The sequence below is a fragment of the Cannabis sativa genome, chromosome 6 (assembly GCF_029168945.1).
Source record: "Cannabis sativa cultivar Pink pepper isolate KNU-18-1 chromosome 6, ASM2916894v1, whole genome shotgun sequence".
NCBI lineage: Eukaryota > Viridiplantae > Streptophyta > Magnoliopsida > Rosales > Cannabaceae > Cannabis > Cannabis sativa.
This window is the reverse complement of record NC_083606.1, coordinates 40,905,517-40,915,842: the sequence shown is the minus strand read 5'-3', so window position 1 is coordinate 40,915,842 and position 10,326 is coordinate 40,905,517. Positions and strand designations below refer to the sequence as shown.

Here is a 10,326-nt window from a genome sequence, read left to right as displayed (position 1 = left end):
TTATATAGTGTAGGAACAAAAACTAGCCGTTTATAGCCGTTAGCACATTTTTCAAAAAGAATCCTGGGAAAAACGGACTACCTATTTTAAAACGTACTACCTTTCTGCGAAAAACGGACTACCTATTTTAAATAGGTAGGCCGAAAATCAGGCAGGTTCAAAACTTGCATTTTTTGGCACTAAAACGTGCATAACTCTTTACTCGATTATCCGATTTCAAAAATTCCAATTTTGTTCTCTTAGTTAAACAAAATGTGATTTAGAAATTCAATCAAAAACTTTTTTGGACTATCAAGTGAGAAAACTTGTTGCACAAGTTAGTGAATGGGCCAAAATTTAAATTTATAAAACTTTGTGTGCTATGCAAATCACTTTAACAAGACTAAAGTAAATTTATACCATTTGATTTTGAGTAGTCTTGATGTAGATGAGTCTCCTAGCTTGATTTGCATATTTTTGATCCCATGTTGACTTTTCCCGAGAGTTGACTCTTGACTTTGACTTTGACTTTGACTTTCGGGTTGACTTTTGACTTTGGCCTTTTGAAGACCTCTTTTGAATAGGGTCTTGAGTTTGTTGATCTCTTGATGAATCTTTTGTTCTTGATATGCTTGTTGAATCCATTTAGGGTTGCTTTAAAAAGTTTGGTAAAAATACCAATTTATTTATTTTCTCTTTTAATTTTGCTACAAAATCAACAAATCATTAATAACAAATAATAATCAAATATTTGTTAATCATCAAAACAAGGAGATATAAAAGTTTGAGTTAACAATCTCCCCCTTTTTGATGATATCAAATATTTGATTATTTTGAAAGGGCAAGAAAAATTTAAATAATGTATATTGGATTAGCTCCCCCTTAATGTGTGCAAGAAAAAAAAAATACCTTTTAATTTTACCTTGCATGTATTTGTAAACTCCCCCTCAATTTTTACTTATGAGTAAAAGATTAGATACAAAAAAAAATGAGGTTATGCCAAAAAAAAAAAAAATAATCAATAGATATTTTCTCCCCCTTTTGATTCATCAAAAAGGGTGGCAAGGAAATAAAAACAAAGCAACATTACTCATGCATTAAAAACAAAGTCATATCATCCAAAATAACATTCAACACAAAAAAAAATACCAAATAACACAAAGTCAAGAGGCATGAAGCCTTTGCACACAACAAAATAAAAAAAATAGGAAAAAAAAATATGCAAGAAAAAAAATAAATATGCAAGAAACTAGTTTGGTGGAGGGCCAAAACGATCCATGTAAGCCCTCCATTGTGCCATCTCATCTTGAACATTTTCAAATCCTTGGACCATGTCACTCCTCATGGTGTTGATATCATTCCTTAAAGTTTGAAATTGAGTGTCAAGAGATGTGTGAAGTTGAGCAAAAGCCTCTTCAATATTGAATTGAGGCATGGGAGGTGCTTGAGGATTGACTTCTTCTTCATCTTCCTCTTCTTCTTCTTCTTCACTAGCACTAGGAATTGCTTGGCCCCCTCCTTGAGCTTGGGAATCTTGCTTGGTGTAAATCCATCTTTCTTCATCGGTATCGAATTTGTAGGACATACCCTTGATAGTGATTTCCCCTAAAATATCGGAATCCTTAAATTCTAGCACTTCGGTTTCATCATTGGTAGGAATGCCTAGAAGAGGAAATAGGTAACTAAGAAGGGCACCAAAGGGTAAGGCCTTTTTTTGTCTAGGCTTAAATACTTCATTGATGGTTCGAATTATAAGATAGCCTAAGTTTATACTCTTACTTTGGACAATGATATTGAAAAGGAGAATTTGGTCAAGAGCACTAACACTATCTTTATGGCCCTTCCTAGGTACTATATTGTTGCAAATAAAGGAGTGGATGAGTTTTCCTTAAAGAGTAAGGTTATGGCGTTTTGGTTTGTCAAGGATATCTTCTCCTACACAAACTATACTAGTAAATGAGGCATGGTTATAGTAGGCATCATTCTTAAGTTTAGGCCTAGGATCAAGTAAAAGACCTTCATTAGGGGCATTTAGGAGTTCATTTAAGGAATCAATGGTGATAGTAAATCTAACTCCTTTAAGAGTTCCCTTAATGCAATAAGGATCACTAGCAATTTCAATGCAAGCAAAGAAAGCCCTCACTAGCCTAGGATAGATATAAGTGTTAATTCCTATCAAAGTTTCCCAACCCATTTCTTCAAAAAGAGTGCTAAAATTAATAAAGTTAAGGGCATCCAAATCACATTTCTTACCAATGAGTATGTCCCTCTTTGAGAAATCCTCTTGAAATTTTCTTGCCCATTTTCCATGGGAGAAGAGTTCATGCCTAGCCTTGCTCCTTAGCTCTTCTTGTTGCATGGAAGTTCTTGTCCTCTTTCCTTGTCTTGATGATGAAGCCATGGAAGATAATTGATTTTGGAGAGAGGTAGGATTTTGAAAAGAGAAAAGAGGGATTAGGTTTTGGTAAGAGAAATGTTGATAGAAGAGGGTAGGAGGCTGTCAAATAGGGTTAGGAAATCAGAAATGGGGTTAGAAAAAGGTTTGGAATGGTTTTATGGAGAGAAAACCGAGTTTGGAAAGACCAAAAGGCCCATGCCCACGGTTCCTGTAGAAAACGGTAGTCCGTTTTCTGCGAGTGCTGGGAAAAACGGCCTGCCGTTTTCTCAGCACAGTGGGCCAAAAAGGGGCCTAACTTGGGTTTTAAAAATCCGTTTGACCTCAAATCTTTTCTAATAGCTGAAATATGATAAAATAAAAATGCTCAAACAAGAAAAACTAAAAAATGATGAAAAATGACGATTTACGGTAAGCTTTTCGAAAATTGCCAAGAAGACTAGAACCTTACCAAAAATGAGTTTTATGCAACGAAATTGAAAAATTCTTTTTCCAGCAGTTTTATAAAGTGAAATGTGAGGTGTACAAACTTACGGAATCGAAAAATGTTGAAAAATGAGAAAGTTTGGCGAAAAACACTCTTTTAGGCCTAAAAATCTAAAAATTCAACAAGTGAGGTACCAAAAATTTGTTTCATGCAAATTTCAATCAAGGCAAACCTATAGGCATACTAAATACACTCTATTTCACATATTCAAGCATATAGACACATAAGAAAATCAAATATGCAAAAATTCACATGTTCACTTGTTTAAAAACAAGTCCAAAGTTCACCAAAAATCCACATTTTGACCTATAATTTTAAGTTTTTCAACAAGGATAGTTCATATAGGTCAAGTATCAATAAATTTTCACATCTATGCATATAAATCTCATTAATATCATATTTGGAACAATTATGCATAAATAAGTGAGTAAAGAGACATGAAATTTTTTTTTTTTTTTATAGCTAACAAACCTTATATTTCATTTAGGTTGGTCATTCCTAGCTCTCTTCTAATGAAACTAAATCTCTCATCACTAAGAGGCTTGGTGAATATATCCGCTAATTGGAATTCGGTGCTTACAAAGTCTAGCATAATATCACCTCTTTGGATATGATCTCTAAGGAAGTGGTGCCTTATGTCAATATGCTTGGCTCTAGAATGCAATATTGGATTCTTAGAGAGGTTAATGGCACTAGTGTTATCACATTTTATGGGTGTACACTCAAAATCAATATCAAAATCCTTAAGAGTTTGTTTCATCCAAAGTATTTGTGCACAACAACTACCCACGGCTATATATTCGGCTTCAGTTGTGGATAGAGCTACCGAGTTTTGTTTCTTGCTAAACCATGACACTAAGGAATTTCCTAAAAAGTGACAAGTTCCACTAGTACTTTTTCTATCCGTCTTGCAACCGGCAAAGTCGGCATCCGAGTAGCTAACTATTTCAAAGTTTGAGTTCTTGGGGTACCAAAGTCCTAGATTCATTGTGCCTATCAAGTATCTAAATATTCTTTTAACGGCACTTAAGTGGGATTCTTTAGGACAAGATTGGTACCTAGCACAAAGACCAACACTAAACAAAATATCCGGTCTACTAGCGGTTAAATATAATAAAGAGCCAATCATACCTCGATACTTGGTGATGTCCACATTCTTACCGCTTTCATCTTTGTCCATCTTTATGGATGTGCTCATGGGTGTATTCATGGACTTTGCATTTGCCAAGTCAAACTTTTGAAGAAGATCCTTGATGTACTTAGTTTGACCTATGAATATGCCATCCTTTTGTTGCTTGATTTGAAGTCCAAGAAAAAAAAGTTGAGTTCTCCCATCATGCTCATCTCAAACTCACTATGCATACACTTAGAAAATTCTTCACAAAGAGCATCATTAGTAGCACCAAAAATAATATCATCAACATAAATTTGTACTATAATAATGTCTTTGGATTTTCTTTTTATAAAAAGTGTATTATCCGCTTTACCCATTGAAAAACCATTTGAAATAAGAAAAGTGCTTAATCTTTCATACCAAGCTCTAGGAGCTTGCTTTAAACCATATAAAGCCTTTTTCAATTTGTAAACATGGTTAGGGTATTTATGATTTTGAAAACCGGGTGGTTGAGAGACATAAACCTCTTCCATAATGTACCCATTTAAGAATGCACTTTTTACATCCATTTGATACAAGATAAAATTCTTGTGGCATGCAAAAGCTAACAACATTCTAATGGACTCAAGTCTTGCTACCGGGGCAAAGGTTTCCTCATAATCAATTCCTTCTTCTTGATTGTAACCTTGAGCCACTAATCTAGCCTTGTTACGCACAATGACCCCATGCTCATCTACCTTATTTCTATAGACCCATTTTGTTCCAATCACCGATTGATGTGACGGTCTTGGAACTAACTCCCAAACATTATTTCTTATAAATTGATTTATTTCTTCTTGCATAGCTAGAAGCCAAAATTCATCAACTTCGGCCTCTTTAAAATTCTTTGGTTCAATTTGAGAAATAAAAGCAATGAAATTACACAAGTTTCTAAGGGAGTTTCTAGTAGTGACACCTTGAGAAGGATCACCTAGAATTTGGTCTATAGGATGAGCACTTTTGAATTTCCACTCATGTGGAAGGTTAGAGTTCATACCTTGGCTTTCATTTACCTTTTCCACGGGTGGTTCCTCTTTGGGAGTTTGTGAAGGAGCATTGGAAGTCTCTCCAATTTCGAGATTTTGAACCTCATCTCCCAAACCTACAACATCATCATCTAAACTTTTGCTTGTAGGCGGGTTAGTCTCATCAAAAGCAACATGAATAGATTCTTCAACAACATTAGTTCTTTTGTTATAAATTCTATAAGCTTTACTATGTGTTGAATACCCTATAAAAATTCCAACATCGAATTTCGCATCAAATTTTCCAAGGTTGTCCTTGGTGTTTAAAATGTAACATTTGCATCCAAAAACTTTAAAATAGCCAATGTTGGGTTTTCTTCCTTTCCAAAGCTCATAAGGGGTTTTATTCATGTTGGGCCTAATGAAAACACGATTCAAAATATAACAAGAAGTATTGACGGCCTCGGCCCAAAAATATTTTGGTAATGAAATTTCATTTAGCATTGACCTAGCCATTTCTTGAATTGTTCTATTCTTCCTTTCGACGACTCCATTTTGTTGTGGAGTTCTTGGTGCCGAAAAGTTATGGTTAAAACCATGATCATCACAAAACAATTCTAAGGCATCATTGTCAAACTCACCACCATGGTCACTCCTAACGGAGGTAATAGAATATCCCTTTTCATTTTGCACATTTTTACAAAATTTGACAAAGTTTTCCAAAACATCACTTTTAAGAGTCAAGAAAATAACCCAAGTAAATCTTGAAAAATCATCAACAATTACAAATGCATAGTATTTACCACCAAGACTAGCAATTCTAGAAGGACCAAATAAATCTATATGAAGCAATTGCAAAGGTCTAGTAGTTGAAATTTCTTTCTTGGAATGAAAAGATGTTTTAATTTGTTTTCCAAATTGGCATGCATCACAAAGTTTATCTTTAACAAACGGAATAGATGGCAAACCAATAACAAGATCTTTTCTAACCAATTTTGAAATAGAATCCATACTAGCATGTCCTAATCTTCTATGCCACAACCAAGAATTATCATTCATAACGGTTAAACATTTATTTTTACTATCAAAAGAATCAACATCAATAACATACACATTATCCTTCCTTACTCCAAGGAAAATAACTTCATTGGTTGAAACATTTTCAATGGAGCATTTTGAGGATTCAAACACAACACGAAAACCTATATCACATAATTGACTAATACTAAGCAAGTTATGTTTAAGATTATCAACAAGAAGCACATTTTTAATACATGGAGAGTATATGTTACCGATATCACCAATGCCCAAGATTTTTCCTTTTGAATTGTCTCCAAAAGTGACAAAGCCACTTTCCTTGCTTTTAAAGCTTGAAAATCTTGATGGATCACCGGTCATATGCTTTGAACATCCACTATCCAAGAACCATAAGCTTTGGCTCTTTCTTGTTGATTCCTACAAAAACAAGTTCATTTGTTGGCTTTTGGAACCCATATAACTTTGGGTCCATTCATGTTAGTTCTAGAACCCTTTGGTACCCATTTAGTCTTGCCTAGATATGCAAATTTCTTTACATGACAATAGGAAATAGTATGACCATCTCGGTTACAATATGTGCATGTAAAGTGAGGTAGACTAGATGATTTCACAAAAAAGTTTCTCAAAAATTTTTGTTTCTTACTAGGATCATAACCAATACCATTTTTTGAAAAACCACATGATTGGTTTCCCACCATGAGATCATAGCCTTCCTTACCTCTAGTGAAGGTATATATGTCATTTTTTAGACTTCTCACATGGGCTTTCAAATCAATAATTTCTTTCTTATGTGAAGCACATGTAGCACATTGAGATTTAGCTATAAGTTCTTTTTCATTTATTTTCAAAATCTCAATTTCTTTTAAAAGCATGTTGGTCTTCTCTCTAAGGGTTTGGTTTTTAACAAGCAATTTACCAAAATCATCAAATAGTTCCTTAAATGAATTAGACAACTCATCATATGACATATCTAAGTTATCATCATCATTTTCGCTATCACAATCATTTTGGTTAGAAATGCTTACCCCATCATCAAGTGCCATCATGCACATGTTTGCCACTTCATTTTTTCCTTCTTCTTCGAAGTCCTCTTCGTCACTATTGAGCCAATCCGCCAACATTGCCCTTCCTTTGTATTTGTTCTTCTTTCTCATTGGACAATCCATCTTCATATGTCCGGGCTTCTTGCACTCAAAGCAAATTGGTGGATCATCTTTGCTTTTTCTTTCTTTTGAGTCACTCCCTCTTTGTGGCTTCTTCCCAAAGTTCTTTTTGAATTTCATGAACTTTTTGTATTTCTTAGAGAAGAGTGCCAAGTCCTCCATGTCACTACATAAGCTTTCCTCATCTTCTTCACTAATGGCATGGGAGGAGGAAGACTTGAATGCAATAGTCTTCTTTTTCTTCTCAACTTCCTCTTCTTCTTGGGCACTCATGAAAATTTCATGGTTCATGAGTGAGCCAATTAGTTCTTCCAAGGGAAGTGTTGAGAGATCCTTGGCTTCTTGAATGGCAACCACCTTTCCTTGATAAGCCTTGGTGAGACTTCTCAAAATCTTGGTCACCATATCCTTTTGAGTAAGTACCTTGCCAAGAGAGTTCAAACCATTAGTAATTGTAGTGAAGCGAGTATACATATTAGCAATGGTTTCATCCGATTTCATCTTAAAGTTCTCATATTGAGTGGAATAAATTTGAATTTTAGTTTCCTTCATAGCACTAGTTCCTTGATGAGTAACTTCAAGCATTTTCCACATATCATAAGCGGTAGAGGCTTGTTCAATATTTTTAAAAATATCTCTATCCAAACCACATATAAGAGCATATTTAGCTTTAGCATTTTTAGAAAGCATTTTCTTATCATTTTCATCATATGCTTCATAAGTCTTAATTACTTCAACACCATTTATGACATGTTTAGCAACATAAGGACCACTAGACACAATATGCCACAAATCATAGTCAATAGATTGAAGGTAAGTTTCCATTCTAATTTTCCAATAAGGAAAATCTACTCCATTGAAGTATGGTGCTCTATTTGTGCTAAAACCTTCTAACATGTTATTTTGTGAATTACTTGGAAACGCCATGCTCTAGATTGTGAAATCTAATCAAATAATTTGAGCCCTTGCTCTGATACCAATTGTTAGCCCAAGATATGTTTCCAAGAGGGGGGTGAATTGGAAATTTAAACTAATTTCGGAAAAATTAAAACTTTTAACACAAAATTATGCAATTAGTCAATTAATCAAGTAAAAGCAAGTAGTATGGCAAGCAATATATTAAGACAAATAATTAAACTTGTAAAGTAAAGAGTTTAAGGATTAGAAAATGCAAACTCTCGATTTTTACAAGGTTCGGTAGAACTATGCCACCTACGTCCTTGGTCTTCAAAGCTATGGACCTAGCTTTGAGTTCCAATATCGAGCCAAGTTAACGGGCTTGACTAACCCTTACAACCGGGAAATTTTCACCGAGGCATTTCCAAACCTCTTACAGTAGTTTCGCACCCCCGAGGACTATTAACCTCTTTCTCGGATTGTTGAAGTGCCAATCTCACTATTACCGGGTTGTTTACAAAACCGGTGCCAACCTCACCTCAATCACAATATGGAAATGTGTTTGATATACAAGCTAAAATCACTCTAGAAATATGATGATACAATGGAAACCTAGAGTGAAAAGCAAGCACACTTAAGATGAATAAAATCAAATTTTGGCTCAAAGTGTGTGAAAAGTGTTTGTTTGGATTTCAAACTTGGAAGCTCATTAATCTCACTTAGATAGGTTAGATATATGAAATAAATGCTCAACCAATGTTTATTTTTGAGTGAAAAACAAGTTTATATAGTGTAGGAACAAAAACTAGCCGTTTATAGCCGTTAGCACATTTTTCAAAAAGAATCCTGGGAAAAACGGACTACCTATTTTAAAACGGACTACCTTTCTGCGAAAAACGGACTACCTATTTTAAATAGGTAGGCCGAAAATCAGGCAGGTTCAAAACTTGCATTTTTTGGCACTAAAACGTGCATAACTCTTTACTCGATTATCCGATTTCAAAAATTCCAATTTTGTTCTCTTAGTTAAACAAAATGTGATTTAGAAATTCAATCAAAAAATTTTTTGGACTATCAAGTGAGAAAACTTGTTGCACAAGTTAGTGAATGGGCCAAAATTTAAATTTATAAAACTTTGTGTGCTATGCAAATCACTTTAACAAGACTAAAGTAAATTTATACCATTTGATTTTGAGTAGTCTTGATGTAGATGAGTCTCCTAGCTTGATTTGCATATTTTTGATCCCATGTTGACTTTTCCCGAGAGTTGACTCTTAACTTTGATTTGACTTTGACTTTCGGGTTGACTTTTGACTTTGGCCTTTTGAAGACCTCTTTTGAATAGGTTCTTGAGTTTGTTGATCTCTTGATGAATCTTTTGTTCTTGATATGCTTGTTGAATCCATTTAGGGTTGCTTTAAAAAGTTTGGTAAAAATACCAATTTATTTATTTTCTCTTTTAATTTTGCTACAAAATCAACAAATCATTAATAACAAATAATAATCAAATATTTGTTAATCATCAAAACAAGGAGATATAAAAGTTTGAGTTAACAAGTTGTAGTTTAATTTCGAATCTTCATTGTTGGTCTAACTTGGCTTGTTTATCTAATGAGATAAATCCCTAGTGGATTTTCACCATTAGACATACATAATAGTGTAAGATCTCGAAAGATAAATATTGTATATGCAACATCTAGCTGTTCATCAATTGATGACACCTTAGACTAGTATTTTTACAATATGAAACAAGAAGATTACATAAATAAGATTACTTTGTCTTTCGCTATTCGAAGCATCGTTTGATTCTTATTTATAAACGAAATTATCTTAATTCCTCTTAGCTTATTCATTTCGAATTAGCTTCAAAATATATCATTGGATGAATGGTCTATAAATCATTTCATGTCATTCTATATTTTCTCTTAAGAAATTAAATGACACATATGATTATAATCCCGAAATTCTATTACCAATTGATATAAATCCTCAATCTTAGAAATCTCCTACTTGTATGGGCAAATCTGACTTAGAGTTTGTATTATTAGTGGTGGTCCAAGAAAGAATTACTCATTATATTTAGTTGAATTTAAGTCTTTGACTTTAATTTTAGAATCCAAACAGAAATTTTCTTATATTTCTAATTCCAGATACAATACAGTTACACTTTCTCAAGTGTTTAATGTCCATCTTTTATTAATGGATTCAAACTGTATGGAATATGAGTTAGTTATTCTGTGACCAGGATC

General features: G+C 33.8%; 1 pseudogene; it reads right to left on the bottom strand.

Annotated features, from left to right (window-relative positions):
- Positions 1-2,910: 2,910 nt before the first annotated feature.
- Positions 2,911-8,065, bottom strand: LOC133039253 (uncharacterized; annotated as a pseudogene).
- Between the last annotated feature and the right edge of the window lie 2,261 nt (positions 8,066-10,326).